Source organism: Castor canadensis, chromosome 2 (assembly GCF_047511655.1).
Source record: "Castor canadensis chromosome 2, mCasCan1.hap1v2, whole genome shotgun sequence".
NCBI classification, from domain to species: Eukaryota; Metazoa; Chordata; class Mammalia; order Rodentia; family Castoridae; genus Castor; species Castor canadensis.
Window position 1 is genome coordinate 134,454,338 of NC_133387.1, and position 17,903 is coordinate 134,472,240.

At 40.4% G+C, this 17,903-nt stretch overlaps 1 protein-coding gene and 1 long non-coding RNA gene across 4 annotated transcripts in view; one reads left to right on the forward strand and one right to left on the reverse strand.

Moving 5' to 3' along the window:
* Frmd5 (FERM domain containing 5) overlaps positions 1 to 17,903 on the reverse strand; it is a 314,393-nt gene that overhangs the window by 66,857 nt on the left and 229,633 nt on the right. The window lies entirely within an intron of this gene.
* LOC141417476 (uncharacterized) lies at positions 58 to 16,404 on the forward strand. The gene is made up of 3 exons (XR_012442051.1): positions 58 to 219; positions 11,210 to 11,274; positions 16,113 to 16,404. It is a non-coding gene; the product is annotated as an uncharacterized lncRNA (long non-coding RNA).

A 17,903-nucleotide genomic window follows, 5' to 3' on the forward strand; every position in this document is an offset into this window, starting at 1 on the left:
GTGTGTAGTATGATTGTAAATTTGATTCGTAGTTTTCTCCTGTCATAGTTACATACTCATACACATGTGGAAATAACACAGGGAGGGAAGGGATGTGTTTATTTACACACGTAATTTCTAACCCTCTCTGTTTTCCAGATGAGAGAATTCAGGACCACACTACTCTTCCTTCTCTTTTCCCTCAACACACAGTCTCTGCAACATCTCCAGCATGTCAATGTAAGTTCCTTTAGAAAATATGAAAAACGGGTCTGGAGTCTTAGGGAGAGGGAGTTGGGAAGGTTTGGGGCAGAGGTGGTTGAGGGAGGAGGGTTAAAGGAAGAGTCCTGCTGGATGTCAGTGACTCATGTCTGCAATCCTAGCTACTTGGGAGGATTACAATTTGAGGTGAACTCAAGTGAGACCCCATCTCAACCAATGGCTGGTTGCAGTGGTGGCTGTCTGTCATCCCAAGCTGCACAGGAAGCTGACATTGAGAGGATCACAGCTCCAGGCCAGCAAAACCCCATTTCAACAACAACAAAATGCTGGCTATGGAGGCATATAGCTGTCATCCCAGCTATGGTAGAAAGCATACATAATATACAAGGATCACGGTCCAGGCTAGCCTGTATAAAAAGCGAGACCTCCATCTCCAAAATAACCAGAGCAAAAATGTCTGGAGGTGTAGCTCATGTGGTGGAGCACCTGCCTTCTAAGCATGAATCTCTGAGTTCAAACCCCAGTATTGCCCCTGCCTCCAAAAAAAGAAGAGTCCTGCTGGATGGGGCAGATGGGCTGTAGGGATGGAAGGGGGTTTCAGACTTCAATCTTGTTCTTTTTTATTCCCTTTCCCCTTTCTCATCCTCTTTATTCCTCAAACACTCCAGCTCATTTTTAAAGATAGATGACTTGATTAATTTATTTACTAAAGTTAATTAAAGCAGATACTTTGGAAGTCTCTTAGGCAACTTCAGTCTTTAAAACACTGGGTAACAAGATTTCAATACTAAACTACTTCTCTCAGTTTGCTCATATGCTAAATAAGTACAAGTTGTATAATTTCTGAACATTTTGTCAATTTGAGCTGATCTGCTCTGAAAGAAAAGGCAACTTTTCTTTCCTACATCTGTAGAAATGACTACTTTAAAAGTTACCAATTTAATGAATACTGGTACTTAGGTAACTTCTATTTCATTTCACAACAGGCTTTCATATCTAAGTTTCCTACCACAAATGTCTTAAATGACTCAGTCTTAGCCAGCATTATACAGTGCTGGCTGCTGTATGTTTATGTTGGGTCTGAGTGCATGTGTGAAAAATATTAGTTAGGAAATAGACTTTTTGGTAGATTACATAAAGCCATGCATAGATTACAAAAATTTCCATTTATACTGTGTTTCAAACTCCATATATTTAGAAGCTATCATCTCAATTTCATGCTGGTAACTTTAGGCAAAAATTGGCAGTTAAAATTGCCTTACTATATGTTTTAGGTGTTGTTTCAGAAGAAGCAATTTACAAAAGAAAATCCATTTGAAGTTCTAAGTTTGATTTTAAAAGTGATTGTATGATTCCTGGTTTCAGGAGGTTTCAAGGAATGAGAAGGCATGAAAAAGAGAGGGATAAAAAAAAGAAAAAAGAGGATGGAGAAGGAAGCAGGAGAACAAGTTATTTACATCACTAACTCAGGCAGTGACAATCAGAAGAGCAAAAGAGGGAGGAACACCACCCAGGGAAAGAGCACAACTACACGTTGGGTCAGACAGAGCACTGAGTCCTGGGAAAGCTTCAGTTTTCATAAATTCAATTTTGCTTATTATTAAGGTGGAGACAACTGAGACATGAAAATTAACAGATAACTGTGGCACTACTACATTTCAAACTCCTCTAGTACTTAAAACTTTTTACCCTTGATGTTAGCTAAGCTAACAAGTAGCCTAGCTACTTGGGAGGTAGAGATCAGAAGGATCATGATTCAAGGATAGTCCTGGCAAAAAGTTTGCAAGGTTCCCTCCCCACCCCACTCCCATCCTAACCAATGGCTGGGTGCAGTGGCACACATCTGTCATGCAAGCTACAAGGGATAGAACAAATAGGAGGGTTGTTTTCCAGGTTGGCCCAGGCATAAGATAAGACACTATCTCAAAAATAACCAAATCAAAAAGGACTGGGGATATGGCTCTAGTGGTAAAGCGCCTGCCTAGCAAGGCCCTGAGTTCAAACCCCAGTACTGCCTCCCCCTAAAAATAAATAAAATAGTTATTGGGTTCTCCTACAGGTGGAGATTCCAAGTAAGAAGGATAGGGAGGGGAGGATAAAGTAAGCTTATGTTAGCCGAGTGCTAACTATGAGTCCAGCAGGACATTAAATAAAGTAAATGTATCCTTTTTTCTTCTCTTTTTGAGACAGGATCTGTCTATATATCCAGGCTTATTTTGAACTTGTGATGCTCCTGCCTTAGCCTCCTGAGCTGGGATTGCAGGCATGCAGCACCATGCCTGGCTTGTTGGTTGACATGGACTCTCACTAACTTTTGTGTGGGCTGGCTTCAAGCCTAGATCCTCTTATCTCCACCTTCAGCTCAGCTAGAATTATAGACATGTGCCACCACTTCCAGTTGTGGATGTATCCTTGATCACTACAATAACCTTATCAGATAATACTATCATCACAGCCCATTTTACAGATTGGAAAACCCAAGCGCAAAGCGGGTGACTTTCTTGGTAAATGACTGAGCTGGCAATTGAACAGAAGCAGTATAGACCTCGAATATACTGTCACAAGGCATGTTCCAAAATAATCAAGCTGATAGGCTAAAGGGGATTGAAAGGTTGAAAGGGCACTTCCTCTCAGAGCTGGTGGCTTCCTGGGAAATCTATTAGGATGAGCAGGAGTCTAGAGTCATTGTCCCTGTCACTCACCATTACTTTTAAGTCATAGAAAAAGAAAACCCACCTGAAGCCATTCTTTCTTCTAAATTCAAATATGAATAAGTTAAAAGAATTGAAAATCTGTTTGGATTTTTGACATATTTACTCTATTACATTAAAATTTCTGCTAAATGTCAAGTAATTTGGTGGTTGAATCATGTAACAATTATGAACCTAACTTCTACAGCAGTTTCCATAAAGAGGGTGTAAATTTTTTAAAGTATGTATAAATACATACACACCAATACTCTCCCTATATATAAGATATCTCTAAGCCAAGTTCTCATTTTTTTTTTCAGGCTCTATTTATATATAACCAGTTCTAAGATTTCTCAGAAAAGGACAGGCCTGTACTGTCCCCTAACTGAAATCTCTGACAGAGAGAGAGAGAGAGAGAGAGAGAGAGAATACCCATTATTCAGGCATGACCCACTTAAAAGGTTCAGATTCTATGATGAGTCACACACAGATCTTCTAAGGACCCTGTGGGTCGAAAATGACCAAAATGTTCAGAGTCAGGCCACCTTAGTCGCTCTTTCACATTTATGTAACTCAAAATACAGAATTTGGGGGGCTGTTCAGGAAACGCCTCTCCTGTTTCACAGCCAAAAAAGCAGCAGCAAGTACAATACAGTGCTCCACTGGCCCGAGGCAAAGCCCACAGAGAAAGAACTCAACATTGCTCACAGATGGGCCCTGTAGGCACCCAACTTGGCTGCTTTGGTATCTGTATGGATGCCTGAGTGAGGCCTTGTGTAGCCCCCTACAAGGCTCTCTAATATCCTCTCAGTAGTAACTGCCAAGTTCCTTCCTCCCCCTCACTGCCTTGTCTGCATGCACTGTCTATGGGATGGGATGGACTTTCCCTCCCTTTTCTGTATCAGTTTTCAGGCTCCCCTGACTTTCCACCTAGACATGTAATTGTTCAGGAGCACGTTCTGTTTCCTACTAGACTGCAAGCTCCCTTCAGGTAGAACCTATATCTAATCCACCCTTCTGGAATGCATAAAGCCTTGCTGGGTAGATGCATCAGTGGGAACTGAGCAATTGGACAGGCCCTCTCTGAGCCTCAGACATTCCCTCCAACACTAGAGTTGTCAGATCATTCTGCACACCCTGATGTTATTTTTTTTGTAAGTCTGGCTTGTGTACTCACCAGTGTCCCTAAGGTGAAGCAGTCTGATTAGGCAATGACTGTTTAAACACACATTAATCATGCATTAGGAGTCCTAAATTGAATAGCACAATACTCAGGAAAATATGCTGGACACAAGGCATCCATTACAGACAGAAGTGATCTCTCACGTCCTGCTGTGTACAGTTTTGGAGAGTAAGTGCACTTCAGAGAGTTCTGCTTACTTAAAAAAAAAAAAAAAGGATGAAAGAGGAAAAGAGGGCATTTGCACACTGCCCAGATTCCATGGCTTGGGAGGAGCACTTGTCAGGTGGCCAGGGGTTTTGGAACTTGTATTGGTCATCATGATAGATACTTGCTGAGCACGGGTATGCCTCAGTTTCTCCAAATGCTTCCATCTTCCATCTTGGTGTGCGGGAATGCTAAGGGGTTGTCCTACACTGAATCTAGGCAGGCTCTGGATACAAATGGTATTGGGCCCACTGATCAGGGGTCTTAGCTCTCCCAGAGGTAGGGCAGTCTTTGAAGAAACCCACTCAAATCTCTGGTGTAGAGGCCATGTGTGTTAGGCATGCTTTAGGAATGGGGAGGTTGGAGAGGTGAAGGATGGAGAATAAGGTAACCAAACAGAGACATGTGCCTCCTTCAATGAAATCCTATACCCATTGGTATTCTTCTCAAGAAAAAGGGGATTAGACCTAGTCCAGGGAGGTGATTGGTTCAAATTTTAAACATGCACGCCCACATATGCATGCATGTTTAAACACACATGCTGAAATCACACTAGGGTGAAAGTTGATGCCAGATCCTTGGGCATGTGATTCTGTACCTCCTGGCTATCTCAGGTACACGTGCACATATACATGCGCACACACACAGCCATCCCTTTGGGCAAAATCATATTAAGAGAGGTAATTAGCTGAGCTTCTCTGAATCTCAGTTTCAACTGGGCTCCTAAATGACAGACAGAGGTCAAGTGCTCCTATGAGACAGATCCAACATGCGCTCAGCTGGGGACCTGGCATCCTGAGATGATGAAGAGAACTTCAACCATATGGCACGACTGGGGCATCCTCACTAGTGATAGCAATCTCCAGATTCTCAGACAGTTTACTGCAGCTGCCTGGCTCAGCGGCTTCAATAACCAGACAAAGAAGCTGGGTGTCTACAGATGAATGCTTTCCCCACCATCACTTTGGTACTTTGACTCTTATCTGTCATGGTGAGTGATACTCAGACTTTTTATAGTCTTCAATATGATGTACTTCTTATAAACAATGGTTGATCAATCTTGGTTTCTTTCCTTTAAACATGGCATAATGCCAGATAAAATGCAGGCGGTTAACAGGAAGACCTACAGAGGAAAACACTTTAAAAGCACGTAGCATTATGAAAACATACAAGAATACATAAGAAAAAAAGCGTAGAAGGAAATGAAACCAAATGATAATATCAGTGTACTAAAGTTAGGTCAAGAGGGTTTTTCTCTTAGTTTGTAAATGTCGTGATTTAATTTTAATTTTTTTTTTTAGGACTGGTGGAGTGGCTCAAGTGGTAAAGCGCTTGCATAGAAGGCATGAGGCCCTGAGTTCAAACCCCGGTCCCACCAAAAAAAAAAAAAAGTAAACATAATTTTTATTTTTTGACATACTGGGGTTTAAACTCAAGGCTTTGCACTTGCATGACAGGTATTCTATTATTTCAGCCACATTTCCAGTCCTTTTTGCCCTGTTACTTTGTGATTCTGTACCTCCTGGTTTCACTTTTTACCTAGGCTGGCCTGGACCAAGCTCCTCCTATTTTACACTTCCCACCATCATTGGAAATGATAGGCACATGGCACAATACCCAGCTTTTTTTCATTGAGATGGAGTCTCACAGACTTCTTTGCCCAGGCTGGCCTAGAAATACAATCCTCTTGATCTCAATCTTCCCCATAACTTGAGATGACAGGTACATGCACGCACCTAGCTTCTGGTTGGAATGGATTCTTACAAACATTTTGTCTAGGCTGGCCTCAAACTGCAATCCTCCTCATTTCAGCCTCCCAAGTAGGAAGGACTACAGGCATAAGTCACTGGCAACAGCCATTTTTCATAATGAAAATATTGTTTAAATAAAATAACTCATGATAATCTTAAACTTCAAATATTAAACAGTTTGTGCTCCAGATAATTAAAAATAGATTATTGAATTCTCCACACAGCATATGAGACAATGTGTGAAAGCATCTCATAAACAGTAAAGAGGTATAAGTGTATTAGATATCGCTGCCCCTCAATGCTTTTGAATATTAGGTTGCTGGATCAGTATACTATTTGGAATGGCTCTTGTCTGTTGTCAGCGATACTCAGTATGGTTGAAGGGAAAACTCATATGCCATCAACCAAAACAACATGGACACGCCCATCAACTCCTTCTTTAAAACAGAAGAACAATAATCCATGACAACTTCTACTCTGGCCAAATCCCTCCCCATCTGGGGTGGAGGACTATGCACATTCTTCTGAGCCTGAGTCTGTATGTGCCTCTGTGTGTTTCAGAGATGCCATGTGGCCATCCTGCCACAGAACGTCCCATCAAAGCTGGCAAAGTGGTTCTCCCACGAGAGGTCAAAATCAAACAATAATCTGCTTAGCACAGCAAGCAACTTCCTTACCAGGTGGGAAAATCTGGAGATGCACCGTACTTTTTTTTTTTAAATCATGCCCCACATAAGCAAATGCTATACTAAATATATATTCTACATACACAGTATCAGGAAGCCAGAGCAGCACCAGCATTTGTGCTCAGACCAATGTTCTATTGTATGGATTATAGTCAACTGGAATAAAATGAATATTCTCTCCCACAAGTCGATTGCTCCTTATACAGTTTTAATGAGATTCCACCCAGTGTCACAGTGGTACTTATATAATTACTCTCTATAACTCTGCCAGCAAGGAGAGAATGAAATCTCCTTATCAGGGTATTGCAAACCAATATCACCTCAGCAGACTGTCTCCCTCATCCATTGTTGTATTATGGGTAGTCTGGGAGCCCTGCCATCATGCAGAGGGTACACTTGGGTGACTGAGGCTCCAGCACTTGAAGACTGGCTTCTGGGGATGCATGCTGTACCTTGAGATTTCCCAAGAAAATGTTACATGAAAAGGCAGGGAGCCTGCAGCTTCTGAGCTGGGTCCTCTTCAGCTGGGGCAGCCTAAGGGACATGTATGGCTGGTGTGCAGTCATGCGGCCAGTTCGCATGCAGCCTCAGTCAGGGGCTGCTGAAGGCAGCTTGGCTGGAGCACTATGACAGTTCATCCAGGCAGGAGAGTGAGGAAGAGAAGAGGGGCATGGAAGCAAAAATAGATGGTTTGGTTCCTTGAGGAAAACTATAGGTCATCAGAAAGCAGAATAAAGAAAAAAGAAGCACAGCCAAGAGAGAGGTTAAAGAAGTCATCTCGACAAGTCATCTAAATTAGGAAGATGCCCATGCTCTTGTGCTGGGGAACCAGTTCCATCGAGGCTTTGTACAGAGGCTCTCTAAAAATGACTTTCTTCTCCTTTGGCAATTTTGCTTTAGACTGTGAAAGGAAAAAACCCAGAGCTGTCCTTAGGGGCTCTTGGGAGACCACAGTCCAGGGACTTCCCCATCAGGCCTGTTCAATGAAGGGAACCTGCTAAGGTAGAGTGTGGAGGCAGGGCTCACATCACAAGGCCTTGCTGGCTGCTTTCCGAGCTTCCCTCTGGTGGTATACCATCTGGTCCAGTTTGGATATAGTTGAGTGAGCCTCCCCACCCTCTGCCCCAGTCTCTCTTATATGTGTTCTCCTTCCACAACTCACTTCTCCTTTCTACTTCTTCTTTTTTGGTGGCAACGGGGTTTGAACTCAGGGCCTTGTGTTTGCTAGGCAGGCACTCTACAGCTTGTGTCACTTCACCAGACCTCCATTTCTACTTTTCTGCCATAAACACGACAGCAAGAGGTTCTCACCAGGAGATAAGAAAATGCTACCACCACTGTCTTGGACTCCAGAATCATGAGCTAAAATAAGCCTTGTTTCTTTAGAAATCACTAATCTTAGATATTCTGTTATAGCAACAGAAAATGGACTAAGATGCAATCTCTCAAATGTGGCCCAATCCTGGTGGTACCCAATCCTGGTGGTAGTGGCGTGCAGGGGGAGGGCAGAATCAGGGAGCAAGTCAGTCCTATTTTGCAACTAAAAGATCAACAAAGAGAAGAAGGTGTGGTCAGACAGCAACAGGAAACCACAAATGGAGAATACCTACTTGTATATTTTACAGTCAATACTATTTCATATGGTCAACTTCCATATACAACTTTGCTCACTAAGCCTTGTAGCTCCTTCTTTGCTATGTACTGCACCTACTCCTCACAAACCTTTCCCTCACAAAGGGTAACCTCACACCTTAGCTATCATTTGCACTCCTTATGTAAACAGAAAGAACACTTAGCAAGTTTCCACATTGTACCTTACATTTGTTACCTCCATGGTTGGTGGTACTATTTGCACCTAAGGCATGTTGATAGTAAGACTGCAGTACTAACAATACTTACCACATTTGAACCCTTCAAAGGGTATTCTCAGCCAGACTCTGAGGTGATTTTATAGCCTCAGACACAAAATTCACAGATCCCAGTAGGGCAGGTACTCTTCCTATTTTAGAAATGGAGAAAAAATAACTCACAGATGTTAAATGACTTGCCTAAAGTTAATGGCACAGTTGAAACCAGTTCCCAGGTTTCTTGATACTTGCCCAAGGACTCATTCCGTGAGAGAGTTCTGTGCTGCCTGAGGGGAATGAACATTCCAGAGGAAATGTGGAGAAACAGCCACTGAGCCCAGATTCACTGAGGTTTCATCAGGAAGAGAGTTATTGTGTACTTGCCATCCCTCTCTGCTGACATGCTGTACTGGGGACTGGCATAGAACCACAGACTGTGATCCAGGGTGTACCTCTGGGCAGACAGCTCTACCTGTACTCTTACCCTAAGACAGAGGCCTGCTGGAGTGCGGAGGCCTAAAGCAGATGGCAAGCTCATCACTGCACTCCATACTGTCCCCAGCCCACTGAGGTGCCATGAGACAGTGACCCGAAGTTATACGCTTGTCTCTATGCACTTCCTTATCCCTAACATAGGGACTGAGTGAGAGGACAAAGTGAGTAGGGGTGGGGACAACGTCAGATGAGTAATATTACAGAGTAGGCATAAGAGTGACTCAGCAGAGGTAAATGGGGTTGCTCTTTACTCTCTCTACACCATCCCAAATGTGTAGGTGATGACGTGTGTGGGGGAAGGGGGTTGACTCATCCTGGCTTGCCATATCTGAACAACTACTATGACATTTTGCTTGGTGTTTCTGCAGCAACTCTCTCTATACAGTTTGGCACTTGCCACATCTACCTTCTCTTGACTTGAAGACATAGCCTTGTCTAATGAGGGTGGAGCACTCCATGACCTTAATAAGACTGGTCCCACCATCCTGCAAGGCCTAACATGAAACCAACATTTTTCATGAAGTCTTTCATTTGTTCCTTTTTTTTTTTTTAGTGATACTGGAGTTTGAACTCAGGGCCTCATGCTTGCGAGGCAGGTGCTCTACAACTTGAGCCACTCCACCAGCCCTTGCTTTTGTATTTGGATATTTTCAAGATAGGTTCTCACAAACTATTTGCCCAGATTGGCTTTGAACTGTGATCTTCCTGATCTCTGCCTCCTAAGCAGCTAGGATTACAGGTATGAGTCACTGGCACTGGCTTTGTCCCATTTTTTTCAGACAGGATTTTGCTTTTCTGATTGCTTACAATCAGCTATTTCCTTCAAGTGTTCAAAGCATTCATCTCCAAATTTATATCTTTTCTTTTTAAACAGATACTTGTGCACTTGGCTCATTACCTTACAGCCTTTTAGAATATGTCCCTTAGGGACAAGGACAGTCTCATTTATCATTTACCCACCCAAGCCCTGGTGATAATGCCCGGACCATAGTCAGAGTTCCATAAATGCTGGTTAAACAGACGTGAGTTATCTTCCTCCTGCTTGTTATATCAGGCCTCTCACCATCCTCCCTGGTGTCTCCCAATGAGTGTTCATCTCTATGCAGAGGCAAAACTTTCATCTCCCAGGGGTATGGTGCAAGGAAAATTGGACAAGGAGGGAGGCTGGAATGTCAGATTGCTGAGGTTTTGCCTCATTTTAAAACTCTACAATTCTAAAATATTGACTAAATGAAAATAAGGGGTTAGTAAGATTGGAAGGAGAGTAATAAATATTGAAATAATGAATAAATGAAAAGGCAGTTGGGTGTATTGTAGTCTCAGGGAAAATGCCAAATATTCAGGGGAGGTTTTTCTGGGGATGACGTTATTTAAGATGCCCTATGAATAACAGGAAGAATGTTTCCTAGATAAAATGGCATATGTGTAGGACAATAGGGTTAGGGTTAGGAAATGTCCAGATTGAATATAGCAAGTAAATCTGACATGGAGAGTACAGTAAGGGCAATGAGAGTCTGAAACAAGTGACAATCTGAACAGATAGTGAGCTCAAAGACACTGTGTATGTATAGGTGGACGTATACAATGTATACACATTTAGTAAGATTAGTATGGACTCTTTTTTTTTTTTTTTTTTTTTTTTGGTGATATTGGGGCCTTGCGCTTGCTAGGCAGATGCTCTACCACTTGAGCCACATCTCCAGTCCTTTTTGGTTTGGCTATTTTTCAACTAGGGTCTCATTCTATGTGTGGGCCCACCTGGACCACAATCCTCCTATTTATGCTTCCCTGCATAGGTGGGAACATTTTGCTTAGGTTGGCCTGGAACAGCAATTCTCCCCATTTCCATGTCCTGAGTAGCTAGGATTAGAGGCATGAGCCACTACACCCAGAGGTGGACTCTTGGCTGCCATGCTTACTAGCTGTGTACCAGACAGGTTATCTAACCTATGTAAGTTTCAGTTTCATCATATGTATCATGAACATACATGATATAAAGTGCTTAGTACAGTGTCTTGCACTCTTGCAGCTATTTATTGAATATCTCAATGTGTTAGATAATAAGCTAAATATTTCACACAGTAAGTAATCAGAAAATGAAAGCTAGTATAATTATTATCATCTAAAGGGATTATGCCTTTTGTTCCTACAGCCTCCACAGCAAATCAGACCCCTTTTGACACTGGACCTTAGAAGAAATTGCATATTACTATACATGTGAGTACATTTATTTGCCTTTGGTATATGCATTTTGCTAAAGCAAAACCAAACACAAATTGTCCTCAGGTTTAGGTGCACTGTAGATGCAAATTAAATAACAAGAATGTTCTCAAAGCCTCAACTCTTTAACATTGTCTTTCCTTCGTGCAGAGGGGCGTAATAAAGACAGCAAACACAGATCCCTCCCCACCCATGGAAAGTCACCACATTGTACCCAAAGAGACATGCTGAATGAGACATGCATGGGTTACGTGTCCCCTCTCCAGGGATAGTCTTCTGTGGATGTAAAACAGGTTTTGGCAGCTGCTCAGTATCATTAGAACAAGGGCAAATCAACTGCTCTCTCAGGCTTAAAATAAAGTTATCATCTCAAACCAAAAATACTTGGCATTTGACCAAGAAAAGAAAGCCAAGAGGTCAGTAATCATGAGGGATTTCTTGTCAATCTTGAGAGGTTTCCACAGGGAATACCTGAAAGTCTGACTTGTAAGTATGCATGGTATTATGGAGAAACTGATGAAAGGTACCTGCTTTGTGAAAAGGACATTTGTGTGTGTATAATCAAAACATCAAAACTTAATGAAACTTGTTTTTATTAAGCAAACAACTTCTTAATATATTTTATAAGTGATCAGTTTCTGGGGAAAATATATTATCCTCCAATAAAGGGACAATTATTCTTTTATATGTTGTATGTCTTCCAGTAGATTGTCTCTACTTTGATTATCAAGAATCAACTTCAGAGGTCAGTTTCTTGAGAGCATGATCTTTGGTGGTCCAATATAACCAAAGTGTTTTCAGTATTTCAGACAGAACTGATGATCTATTTGGGGGTCGGGTATTGGTGGAAAGTTGCCCATGGGTAAGTCAAAGATGCAATGCTAAGTAACCAGTACATGCAAACAAGGACCATTAGAAAACCATCATGGCTGAACACATCAAGTCCTGGATGAGAAGGGCAGACTCACACTCACTATTGCTCTAATTTGAATGATTTCTTCACACTTAGAATAGATCCATTTCCAAACTAATGCTTGGCTTTCTCTAATCCTGTTTATTTTTAATTGACACAATAATCCCTAGGCCAGATAGGTATTATCTCTCATAAATTTATTAACCTTTACAAAGGAAATTATTTTGGGGCAATTACTTCAAATGTCAAGTAACTCAAGGGAATTAATCTTGGAATATATGTTTCTATTTTTAATGCTTCAATCCAGACATATTCCCCCCCATTAAGTCCCTTTAAGTATCAAAAGTACTAAATCAGCTGTCATACAAACAGCTCAGCAGAAGCAAAATCAGAATTTTTTCTTCACATTTACTTCCTTTAAATGCAGCTATTTTCTAGTAACATTAAAAAAATACACATGATGTGAGATGACATATTTTTTCTCCAACATCTTAGTTACTTAAAAACATCTGTTTGACTAAGAAAAATAAATTGAATGGAGAATCTCAAAAAACTATTCAGTCTGATCCTGCTGCTGGGTCACATGTCAACTAAAACATCCAGAAACTGTCATTTTTGCTTATGTTAATGTTCCTTAACCTTCACTTTGCAAAACTCCAAGGCATTAAACAAAATCAATTTTCAATCATTTTTGTTGTTTAAAAGATGCTACATAGCTCTTTCTTCATGTATGTGTATCTTCCAAAAGAGCTAGAAATTATGAATCTGTGAATTTCAGAAGCAAGGAGGGGTAACTAATGTCTATTAAGAGCTGACCATTGTTTATACAACTTCACTTTTAGGCTTTTTCTCTTTTGTCTCTGCAACATTGATTGCACTGTACTCCTATTTCTTCCAATTCTATCTCCTATAAAAATGAAGAATGGCTGTCATCTGCCCTTCATTTATTCTTTTATTTATAATCTCTGGAGGCAGTTAGACAGCCTCCCTGAAGGCAGTAAATAACTCCCATCAACTCCTTAAAAAGCTGATTCATATAATGTTTGGTAATTTGCAAAGTATGTATTCACAAAACACGCTCAGAAAGTTAGCAATTACTGTTAATTCTTTTTACACATGTGAAAACTGAGTGAGGTCATATGTCATCTATTAAAATATCTGTGATCATTTCTAGTAAGGGGCCAGAAAAACCTAAGCAGGTGCTCAAGCCCAGGTTCTCTATTCAAATCCTCAATTCTCTCCACTGCCTCTCTGAAGGCAAGTCAGTCACTTGTGTTAGTTTTATCTCTTAGTACTTTAAAGTTATGCAGCCCCATGGAGTAAGACTCCATGATCTGCAATGAAAACATTATTACTTTGATTTTGAATGTGGTACTCTTGACAAACAGCCTTTTAAAATAGCCCTTTGTTGTCTAGGTTTGTAGCTCAGTGGCAGAGCACATGCTTAGCATGCATAAGGCCCTGGGTTCAATACCCAGCACAACAAATGACAAAAACAGCCACTTTTTTTTTAATCAATTACTAATTCAACTACTGTCTAGTTTGATTCCTGATTTTTTCCCCCTGTATTTCCTTGTAGAAGCAAGCAAGTCATCATATCTTTGCTTATTTAATTTACTTTTCCACCCAGACAGACACATGGTGCTTATTTCATTTCACCTCATTCTCACATAAGTCTATAACATCTAGATTGTTATTAACCTATTGTACAGGTGAAGAAACTGAGACTCAGTAATGTTAAGTATGTGTCACCTACTATACCATTTATGATTATTTCCAGAGTGTATCTAAGAGAATTTCAAATTTGTCTTTCACATTTCCCTTGGTCCAATGTGAATTCCTTTTGAATTTTTATTAGCATATATTAATTGTATAAAGGGTCTCTTTCTTAAGTAAATTAAAGAACTCTGAACACCATGCTAAAGAATGACTCACTTGTGCATAGACTATAAGAAAAATTGCTCTTGTACTAGATTCGTGACTAACATAGTAAATGTCACAAAGGTGCTGAGTAATGTCCTGTGGGCTTGCTTATGCCTTTGAGTACCATGCATTTATTAGTGTACCATTGATGGACCTAAGTTTAAAGCTAAGGAAAAAGAATCTAGGAAGGAAGAAAAGCTACCAACACCAACAGAAAAGCTGAAAGAAAGGAGAAAGAAGGGGAAGATATTTCTGTAGCCTCTGAGGCTACAGCTTTCTTAAAAGGAATATTTGGGTTGGTGGAGTGGCTCAAGTGGTAGAGCACCTGCCTAGTAAGTGTGAGGCCCTGAGTTCAAACCCCAGTGCCTCAAAAAAAGAAGAAGAAAAGGAGTGTAGATTGCCTTATATTCCACAGTGGAGTTCTTACTGGCACAGCCACTGTTGGAGCTCCCCTTCTCTCCTGTGTGGTGGTCTCTGTCACTATAGTTACCAGGGTAACAGACTCCACAGAGACAGAAACATTCTAGTATTCAACTTTATGCCTCTGCTGGCCATTTGTGTCAGACCAGCTCACACCTGGCACACCATCAACACAGTTACCTCTTCTATCCATGCTCCAGCTTTAAAAAAAAGAGGCTTCCCAGCCTCCATACAAGCCGAACCCTGCCCTGCCCCATCTACCACAGACCTCTGTGCTTTCTCACAAATTCCAACAACCTCTAGTGACTAATTATGTAAGAAGTCTTTCTCATTGGGCCTCATCGCTCACTGCCTCAATTCCTCTAAACAGAGCCATCTGTTAACCAAGGACTCAACATCAAAACATTCTTTGATGAGTCACAATTAATGACAAGTACAATGTGAGTACTGCCAGAATGATAAATTTAACACTGCTCAAATATTCATCATGGACTAAATAAAGAGCCTTTTAGGTTTCAAAAATGAAATATTTTCAGGTTTAAAAAACTTCTTGGCTTTAAAAATAAACCAAATACAGTCCTGGTAGTTCCAAAGAAATCAAATGGAATTGAGGCAGTGTTGGCAAAGCTGACATTATGTGCCTGGAAGTAATCACAATTGATTTTAATAGCTGATAGAGAAAACTTGGCAAGTACAGTAGTGAATACCATGAATTGGGGGATGAGACACAAGAGCTCTGACTCTAGCTGGGACATCTGACTTTGCATCTTTAGGCCAGATAATTAAGAGTCCCTTTCAGACCTAAACACCCATCATTCTGAGTATATGATTTAAATCCATAGATATTGGTCCTTTTGGATTCCAAGAGGACCCACTGACAATAACATTTTCTGTGTTGAGATTCCTGGCATGTCTGAGATTTTTTTTCTGGACTCTCTTGCTTATCAAAAGACTAACAAATACAGTGAGTAAATTTAGTCACTATTTAGACCCCTTAGTGAGTCTAGTTAGCAAAGCTGATTGCATGATAGGACTGAAAAACCAACTTATCTACATTTATACTCACTAAATATCTTCAGTAAAATGATTCTTTAAAAAAAAATCCAGATCATATAATGGAAAACAAGAGATCTCCTTAGGTCTGTTTTGCAATTAATAAAAGATACATAAGAACAGCTTGGCAATAATGAGAAGTGGAAAAGCAAATGTGACTTAGACCATTGAGTCCCTTTTATGACTTCAGGCTGACTGGCAAAAGCAGACAAAGTGAATTCTAATCTCATTTCTGAAAAAAACCTCACCTGTAGAGAACTGTGGTTTTAAAAATATTTGTAAATGCAAATTTTGTTATAGTCATAGATTGAGATGACTATTTACTAATTATAGGTCAACTTTAAGAAGATGATTCACAGGGCATGCACTTAAGAAATGGTGACTTTCACAGTAGGTCAGATTTGTAATCAGAAGTCCTTACATTCAGTAATCTAATAATCTTGTCATTCCATTTTCTCTGTTCATTAATTTGATAAAACTTTTGTGTATATCACTTCTTTTTCTTTCTCCTAATTTTTCTTTTCAGTGTTGGGGATTGAACTCAGACTCACACATGCTGGGGTAAGCATTCTACCACTGAGTTATATCTCCAGCTGTATCATGGCTATTATTTCTGAACAATGCTTTTCTTTTTTAAGTATAAAAATCAAGATAGCATTAAATATTGCAATAAATGCCCATAATGATAGAATCCTGACATTAAAAGGTTTTTCAATTTTTGCCTCTTTTAACAAGCTGATCTTTCCCTCATTCCCTCTCTTCCTTGATTTTTAAAATAGGGTACTCCTATATAGCCCATGCTGGCCTTGAATTTTTGATCCTCCTTTGTCCAAAGAGCTGACACTACAAGTATGTACCACTATACCCAGCTGATACTTTTTTTTTTGGACTGGGGTTTGAACTCAGGGCTTCGAATGCCTGCTTTGTAAGCACTCTACCACTTGAGTCATACCTCCAGTCCAGTTTGGTTTGATTATTTTGGAGATGGGGTCTCTCTTGTGAAGTATTTGCCCTGGCTGGCCTCAAACCTCAGTCCTCTTGATCTCAGACTCCTAAGTAGCTAGGATTACAGACGTGAACCACCAGCAACCAGTGTTATTTTATTTTATTTTTTTAATGTGTAACCAAACATCCAGAAGCCTGCACTCAAAGGAGTGAAGATATTACCTAAAGGCCAACACCAGATGATGATAATTCTCTTTCAATCTTGCATTCTTCAAGTTTTATGTCTTCAAGTATTGACAAATTTGTGTTTTACAACTGAAGTTCTTCTGTATAATTGCTTTGGATCCTGTCTAGAAGGGGGAACCTTGGGTCACTAAATAAATGAAAGTATGATGATTTATAATCCATGATTCAGAAGTGACTCAAGTGGTAAGAGCGCCTGCCTAGCAAGCCTGACACCCTGCGTTCAAGCACCAGTGCTGAAAAACAAAACAAAACAAAAAAAAAACCCCAAAACAACACCCACCACCAATGACAAAAACAATAGAAAACTCGACCTGGAAACTCAATATGACCATATTCAGAAGACTGCAGGAGAACCAAGCACAATCAGGATTGCTGTGGAATAAAGAGCAAAGAAAGGTCTGACTGAGCTATTGTTGGATTGAGGGGGAGCTCCAAAGAAGTACTAAGGGAACTCATGGAGTATAGAAAGGGATCAACGGCCTGGAGATCCAGAACTTTTTGAATGTATAACTTAGTTTCCAGCAATATTTAGCACATAACCATTTGGGGCTAAGAGTACAAAGTGCAGAGGCAGGGCTTGGAGAAATGGGTAGAGACTTTTTCCTAACTCTGTTTTTCTTTATCCCAGGAGTTAGACAAAACCATGATCATTCATGGTTTTGATGATCTTTCAAACATGTGATGTGCACTAAGATAATAATATCTGCCTTTATTGATGACATGCCAGACACTATTCATTTATTGTGCCTAACCGTGCAAAGCAAGTGTTAGCACTATATTTCTATTTTATGAATGAGGAATCTAAGGTATAAAGAGGTTGAATAAATTGCCAGGATTTCTCATAGCTAAAGTGTCTAGGTTGGGATGTGATTCCTGGTAACATTGTAACACAAAGACTAAATTTAATTTCCCACTTATGTCACTTTATATAGCACTATGTAAAAAATTTTTAAGAAGGTCGCATTTCAGATCCAAAGAAGTACAAATGAAGGTGGTATTAATGTGCTAAGTATGGCTATTAGAGGCTGGGGCACTCAGTGGCAGAGCACTTGTCTAGCCCTGCATTTGGTGCACAGCACTGAAAAAAAAAAAAAAAGCATGGAACTATAAAATTCCAACTCAGTTT